General features: G+C 51.2%; 1 protein-coding gene across 20 annotated transcripts in view; it reads left to right on the forward strand.

Annotated features, from left to right (window-relative positions):
• Positions 1-7,500, forward strand: part of ptprfa (protein tyrosine phosphatase receptor type Fa) — a 370,905-nt gene that overhangs the window by 316,222 nt on the left and 47,183 nt on the right. The gene's annotated exons all lie outside the window — the stretch shown is intronic.

Genomic DNA, 7,500 nt, shown 5'->3' on the forward strand with positions numbered 1-7,500 from the left:
TAGCACAGTCAGTTGTGGGTTGTGATATTCCTCTCGTCTCTCTCAGTGAGCTAGCTACAGTATGTAACAGATGGGCCAACTCTCACGCTGGGGCCGCCACGCCCCAAGCTGCACGATGCAGCAGAACCATATAACTCACGTTGTGTAGTGTGTCATGGTTACGTGTGCACGTGTCACAGAAAAACGATGACCCGTGTCACAGCCAGATTTCACTGAATCACCTCAGTAGTAGTTGTTCACCTCAGTAGTAATTGTTCACCTCAGTGGGTAATTGTTTACCTCAGTAGTAGTTGTTCACCTCAGTGGGTAATTGTTTACCTCAGTAGTAGTTGTTCACCTCAGTGGGTAATTGTTTACCTCAGTAGTAGTTGTTCACCTCAGTAGTAGTTGTTTACCTCAGTAGTAGTTGTTTACCTCAGTAGTAATTGTTCACCTCAGTGGGTAATTGTTTACCTCAGTAGTAGTTGTTTACCTCAGTAGTAGTTGTTTACCTCAGTAGTAATTGTTTACCTCAGTAGTAGTTGTTCACCTCAGTAGTAGTTGTTCACCTCAGTAGTAATTGTTTACCTCAGTAGTAATTGTTTACCTCAGTAGTAATTGTTTACCTCAGTAGGAATTATTCACCTCAGTAGTAATTGTTCACCTCAGTAGTAATTGTTCACCTCAGTAGTAGTTGTTCACCTCAGTAGTAGTTGTTTACCTCAGTAGTAATTGTTTACCCCAGTAGTAGTTGTTCACCTCAGAGTGAGCAGAGTGAGCAGAGTGACAGACAGACACATAACAGATCTGTGACACCAGTACATTGACATATTGTTGAATCTAAATCAAGCCTGGCCAGATAAAATAGCAGGCTAATCACATTCATTGGAAAACAGGGAAGTGAGCTCAGCTTTATAGTTATCGCAGGGTTGATGGAGAGATGGGGGGGTGATGGCAGAATGGAAGAGGAAAGGATGGGGGGGAGGAGGGAGGCGAGGGACTGGAGCGAAAAGGGCACTGCAGCTTTATGTGGCTCCAATAGCTGGTAAACATAGCCTGGAAGTGTGAAATTGGATAAAAGAAACAGGCCATATAAACAGTGTGATCACTTACAGCAGGGAAGAGAGGGAGAGATGGAGGGAGGGAAAGAGGGGGGGGGGGAGCGCTACCGAGAAAGGGTGTCTGTTTCATCAACAAAGGAGAGAATCGTATGGGAGTGATGGAGGGGTGAAAAGAGTAAGAGGTAAAGAGAAAGAGAAGAGATGGAGTCTAATGGAGGATGAGAGAGTCGTAGAGGAAGCCTCGGGGTAATAATATACAGTACAGGGAGACAAGAGAACAGCAGTAACAGTTGAGGGGAGATTTATGGATGAAAAAGAGAGAGATGTTTAAATGACACAGAGGGAGGCAGAGAGGCAGACACAATGAAAGAGAGGGAGATAGAGGCAGAGAGAGAGCGATAGGGGCAGAGAGAGAGCGATAGGGGCAGAGAGAGAGGGGCAGAGAGAGAGAGGCAGAGAGAGAGAGAGGCAGAGAGAGAGAGAGAGAGAGAGATATAGAGAGAGAGATAGAGGCAGAGAGAGAGAGAGAAGCAGAGAGAGAGAGAGATATAGATAGTGAGAAAGAGAGAGAGAGATAGAGGCAGAGAGAGAGATAGATAGTGAGAAAGAGAGAGAGAAATAGAGGCAGAGAGAGATATAGATAGTGAGAAAGAGAGAGAGAGAGGCAGAGAGAGATATAGATAGTGAGAAAGAGAGAGAGAGATAGAGGCAGAGAGAGAGAGAGAGATAGATAGTGAGAAAGAGAGAGAGAGATAGAGGCAGAGATAGATATAGATAGTGAGAAAGAGAGAGAGAGAGGCAGAGAGATAGAGGCAGAGAGAGATATAGATAGTGAGAAAGAGAGAGAGAGATATAGATAGTGAGAAATAGAGAGAGAGATAGAGGCAGAGAGATAGGGGCAGAGAGAGATATAGATAGTGAGAAAGAGAGAGAGAGAGGCAGAGAGAGATATAGATAGTGAGAAAGAGAGAGAGAGAGAGAGAGAGAGAGAGAGAGGCAGGAGAGAGAGAGAGAGATAGTGAGAAAGAGAGAGAGATAGAGGCAGAGAGAGATATAGATAGTGAGAAAGAGAGAGAGAGAGAGATATAGATAGTGAGAAAGAGAGAGAGAGAGAGTTAGAGAGAGATATAGATAGTGAGAAAGAGAAAGAGAGAGAGGCAGCGAGAGAGAGATAGATAGTGAGAAAGAGAGAGAGATAGATATAGATAGTGAGAAAGAGAGAGAGAGAGGCAGAGAGAGATATAGATAGTGAGAAAGAGAGAGCGAGAGAGAGAGAGGCAGAGAGAGATATAGATAGTGAGAAAGAGAGAGATAGAGGCATGGAGAGATATATAGATAGTGAGAAAGAGAGAGAGAGAGAGAGAGAGGCAGAGAGAGAGAGATAGATAGTGAGAAAGAGAGAGAGATAGAGGAAGAGAGAGATATAGATAGTGAGAAAGAGAGAGATAGAGGCAGAGAGAGATATAGATAGTGAGAAAGAGAGAGAGATAGAGGCAGAGAGAGAGAGATAGATAGTGAGAAAGAGAGAGAGAGGCAGAGAGAGATATAGATAGTGAGAAAGAGAGAGAGATAAGTTGTAGCCTGGGGAATAAGCTGAGTCTCCTGGCTCCTGTCCTGTTTGTCACAGATAGGGTGTGTGTGTGTGTGTGTGCACGTGCGTGTGTATTCGTGCTTGCGGATCCAGAGAGAGGAAGAAGCCTGCTAATGGTTTTATGTGTTGTGGGAAATAACAAAACTGTCACCCTGCATTACGGTCAGCTTTTGTTGCCTGTCATTTCATTAGGTTTTAGAGGTAAGCATGATTATGTGTGAAACAATGGAAAATAAAGACTCTATTCACCCTCCCGATGCACTCCTCGGTCTTCTCTCCTTCCCTTCCCTACATCAACTCTGTTTTTCTCTGACTTTAATATGGCTCTAATACACAGTGTTCCCATGCAGCATTTGTCAATGTGGAGGTGCTGGCAGTACATTATTCACTCATTCCATGGGATGTGTTTCTATCAGATAGTGCAGCCCAAAGTTTCTTCCCCCTTCTGAGAATATCTAAATGTGCTCTTCTGTTTGGGCTTCCATCCACTGTGTCTAAGAGGCGTGACTGCTGCCATTTTTCTAAGAAAGTTTTGTGCAGTCTGTACTACCTGAGAGAGAGAGAGAGAGAGAGAGAGAGAGAGAGAGAGAGAGAGAGAGAGAGAGAGAGAGAGAGAGAGAGAGAGAGAGAGAGAGAGAGAGAGAGAGAGAGAGAGAAATGAGCTCAGCACAAACAGTTCTTAGAGATGTCAGGTGTTCTTTTTTAAATGTAATTTTAACCTTTATTTAACTAGGCAAATCAGTTAAGAACAATTGAGTCAAAAGGTCATTGAGTCGATCAAGACCCTAGGTCTTTCTCAGCAGGTATCAGAATCTGGGATGCACCAAGACCTTTTGACCTTGAACCTTAAATGAGTGTGTAGACTAGTCTCAGGCCCTAGTCAAATACTTTAGAAATGCATCACTCCTTCCTACTTTCCTTAAACATATATAATTCTCTCATTTTAGATATGCATACGTATGTAGATAAAATATAGGCATAAATGCAAAGCCTTTTGGCCCTTTTAAGTCCTTCATTTATGCAGGATATGACTGGCACCATCTGCAGCAATGCTAGATGCATATTTTCAGTATTTCACTTCCAGACATCAATTTATTCTGAGGTGAAATATTTGGAAGAATCTAAAATAACTCTTATTTTGGGTATCTGTCTCCCTTTCTCATCCTCAACTGGGCCTGCCTAGTGCTACCATATGTAAACCTGGAGGCATGGCCTCAGTGAGAGTCAATGGGATTTCCACCGGCAGTTAATAAACATGGGTACAGGTCGATCGAACCCTCCACATGCCATGCTGCTGACGAGAGAGCATCCTGCTGCGGACACAGATGCCTAATCGTTTTAGTTACACTTTTTAGACAGCAAAGGGGATGCACACACAAGAGGTAGAGGTACAGAGAGGTAGAGGTACGGAGAGGTAGAGGTACGGAGAGGGAGAGGTACGGAGAGGTAGAGGTACGGAGAGGGAGAGGGAGAGGTACGGAGAGGTAGAGGTACGGAGAGGGAGAGGGAGAGGTACGGAGAGGGAGAGGATACGGAGAGGGAGAGGTAGAGGTACGGAGAGGGAGAGGTACGGAGAGGGAGAGGTACGGAGAGGGAGAGGTACGGAGAGGGAGAGGTACGGAGAGGGAGAGGTACAGAGAGGGAGAGGTACAGAGAGGGAGAGGTACAGAGAGGGAGAGGTACAGAGAGGGGAGAGGTACAGAGAGGGAGAGGTACGGAGAGGGAGAGGGAGAGGTATGGAGAGGGAGAGGTACGGAGAGGGAGAGGGAGAGGTACGGAGAGGGAGAGGTACGGAGAGGGAGAGGTACCGAGAGGGAGAGGGAGAGGTACGGAGAGGTAGAGGTACGGAGAGGGAGAGGTACGGAGAGGGAGAGGTACGGAGAGGGAGAGGTACGGAGAGGGAGAGGTACAGAGAGGGAGAGGGAGAGGTACGGAGAGGTAGAGGTACGGAGAGGGAGAGGGAGAGGTACGGAGAGGGAGAGGTACGGAGAGGGAGAGGAGGGAGGGTACGGAGAGGTAGAGGTACGGAGAGGGAGAGGTACGGAGAGGGAGAGGTACGGAGAGGGAGAGGTATGGAGAGGGAGAGGTATGGAGAGGGAGAGGGAGAGGTAACGGGAGAGGGGAGAGAGTACGGAGAGGTAAGAGGTACGGAGAGGGAGAGGTACGGAGAGGGAGAGGTAGAGGTACGGAGAGGGAGAGGTACGGAGAGGTAGAGGTACGGAGAGGGAGAGGTATGGAGAGGGAGAGGTACGGAGAGGGAGAGGTACGGAGAGGGAGAGGTATGGAGAGGGAGAGGGAGAGGTACGGAGAGGGAGAGGTACGGAGAGGGAGAGGTAGAGGTACGGAGAGGGAGAGGTTACGGAGAGGGAGAGGGAGACGGTACGGAGAGGTAGAGGTACGGAGAGGGAGAGGTACGGAGAGGGGAGAGGTACGGAGAGGTAGAGGTACGGAGAGGGAGAGGTACGGAGAGGGAGAGGTACGGAGAGGGAGAGGGAGAGGTACGGAGAGGGAGAGGTATGGAGAGGGAGAGGTACGGAGAGGGAGAGGTACGGAGAGGGAGAGGTAGAGGTACGGAGAGGGAGAGGTACGGAGAGGTAGAGGTACGGAGAGGGAGAGGGAGAGGTACGGGAGAGGTAGAGGTACGGAGAGGGAGAGGGAGAGGTACGGAGAGGAGAGAGGTACGGAGAGGGAGAGGTACGGAGAGGGAGAGGTACGGAGAGGGAGAGGGGAGAGGTACGGAGAGGTAGAGGTTACGGAGAGGGAGAGGTACGGAGAGGGAGAGGGAGAAGGTACGGCGAGGTACCGGTACGCGAGCGGGCGCGGAGCGGTACGGACGAGGTAGAGGTACGGAGAGGGAGAGGTACGGAGAGGGAGAGGTACGGGAGAGGGAGAGGTAGAGGTACGGAGAGGGAGAGGTACGGAGAGGTAGAGGTACGGAGAGGGAGAGGGACGCGGTACGGAGAGGGAGAGGCTACGGAGCGGGCGCGGTCGCGGTATCGGAGAGGGAGAGCGTACGGAGAGGTAGAGAGTACGGAGACGGAGAGGGAGAGGTACGGAGAGGTAGAGGTACGGAGAGGGAGAGGGAGACGGTAGAGGGAGAGGTACGGAGAGGGAGAGGTAGAGGTACGGAGAGGGAGAGGTACGGAGAGGTAGAGGTACGGAGAGGGAGAGGGAGAGGTACGGAGAGGTAGAGGTACGGAGAGGGAGAGGTAGAGGTACGGAGAGGGAGAGGTACGGAGAGGGAGAGGTACGGAGAGGTAGAGGTACGGAGAGGGAGAGGTACGGAGAGGTAGAGGTACGGAGAGGGAGAGAGAGAGGAGAGGTAGAGGTACGGAGAGGGAGAGGTAGAGGTACAGAGAGGGAGAGGTACGGAGAGGGAGAGGTACGGAGAGGTAGAGGTACGGAGAGGGAGAGGGAGAGGTATGGAGAGGTAGAGGGAGAGGTACGGAGAGGGAGAGGTACGGAGAGGGAGAGGTACGGAGAGGGAGAGGTACGGAGAGGGAGAGGGAGAGGTACGGAGAGGTAGAGGTACGGAGAGGGAGAGGGAGAGGTACGGAGAGGTAGAGGTACGGAGAGGGAGAGGTACGGAGAGGGAGAGGTACCCAGAGGGAGAGGTACAGAGAGGGAGAGGGAGAGGGAGAGAGGTACGGAGAGGGAGAGGTACGGAGAGGGAGAGGTACGGAGAGGGAGAGGTACGGAGAGGGAGAGGTACGGAGAGGTAGAGGTACGGAGAGGGAGAGGTACGGAGAGGGAGAGGTACGGAGAGGGAGAGGTAGAGGTACGGAGAGGGAGAGGTACGAGAGGAGAGGGAGAGGACGGAGAGGGAGAGGTACGGAGAGGGAGAGGTACGGAGAGGGAGAGGTACGGAGAGGGAGAGGTACGGAGAGGGAGAGAGGGAGAGGTAGAGGGAGGTAGAGGTAGAGAGAGGTAGAGAGTGGGAGAGGTAGAGAGTGGGAGAGGTGGAGAGAGGGAGAGGTGGAGAGGTAGAGCTGGAGAGAGGTAGAGAGAGGTGGAGAGGGAGAGGTAGTGAGAGGTAGAGAGAGAGAGGGAGAGGTAGAGAGAGGGAGAGGTAGAAAGGGAGAGGTAGAGGGAGGTAGAGGTATAGGTCCCTGCTGTGACCGGGGAGGGTGACTAGTGCAGGGGAGGATATGTGTGTAGTCCCTGCTGTGACCGGGGAGGGTGACTAGTGCAGGGGAGGATATGTGTGTAGTCCCTGCTGTGACCGGGGAGGGTGACTAGTGCAGGGGAGGATATGTGTGTAGTCCCTGCTGTGACCGGGAGGGTGACTAGTGCAGGGGACGATATGTGTGTAGTCCCTGCTGTGACCGGGGAGGGTGACTAGTGCAGGGGACGATATGTGTGTAGTCCCTGCTGTGACCGGGGAGGGTGACTAGTGCAGGGGAGGATATGTGTGTAGTCCCTGCTGTGACCGGGGAGGGTGACTAGTGCAGGGGAGGATATGTGTGTAGTCCCTGCTGTGACCGGGGAGGGTGACTAGTGCAGGGGAGGATATGTGTGTAGTCCCTGCTGTGACCGGGGAGGGTGACTAGTGCAGGGGAGGATATGTGTGTAGTCCCTGCTGTGACCGGGGAGGGTGACTAGTGCAGGGGAGGATATGCATCAGCGTCCTCTAAAGACAATTCCAATAAAGTCGACACCTTCCACCACGCCCTCTGGAAGCCAGCGGAGAACCCAGGGCCAACAACTCTCCCTGTCTCACTGGCATCATTAAGCTATATCACAGCCTCACTACTTCACATGGCAGGGGAGAGGAGGGAAGAGCAGGAGAAGGGGAGAGCAACACAGGCTGAAAATAACTCACCCAGGGTCTGGGGTGAAGAGGAACGAGGGGGACTTAACTACCAAGGA

This window comes from Salmo salar, chromosome 10 (assembly GCF_965601325.2).
Source record: "Salmo salar chromosome 10, fSalSal1, whole genome shotgun sequence".
Taxonomy (NCBI): Eukaryota; Metazoa; Chordata; class Actinopteri; order Salmoniformes; family Salmonidae; genus Salmo; species Salmo salar.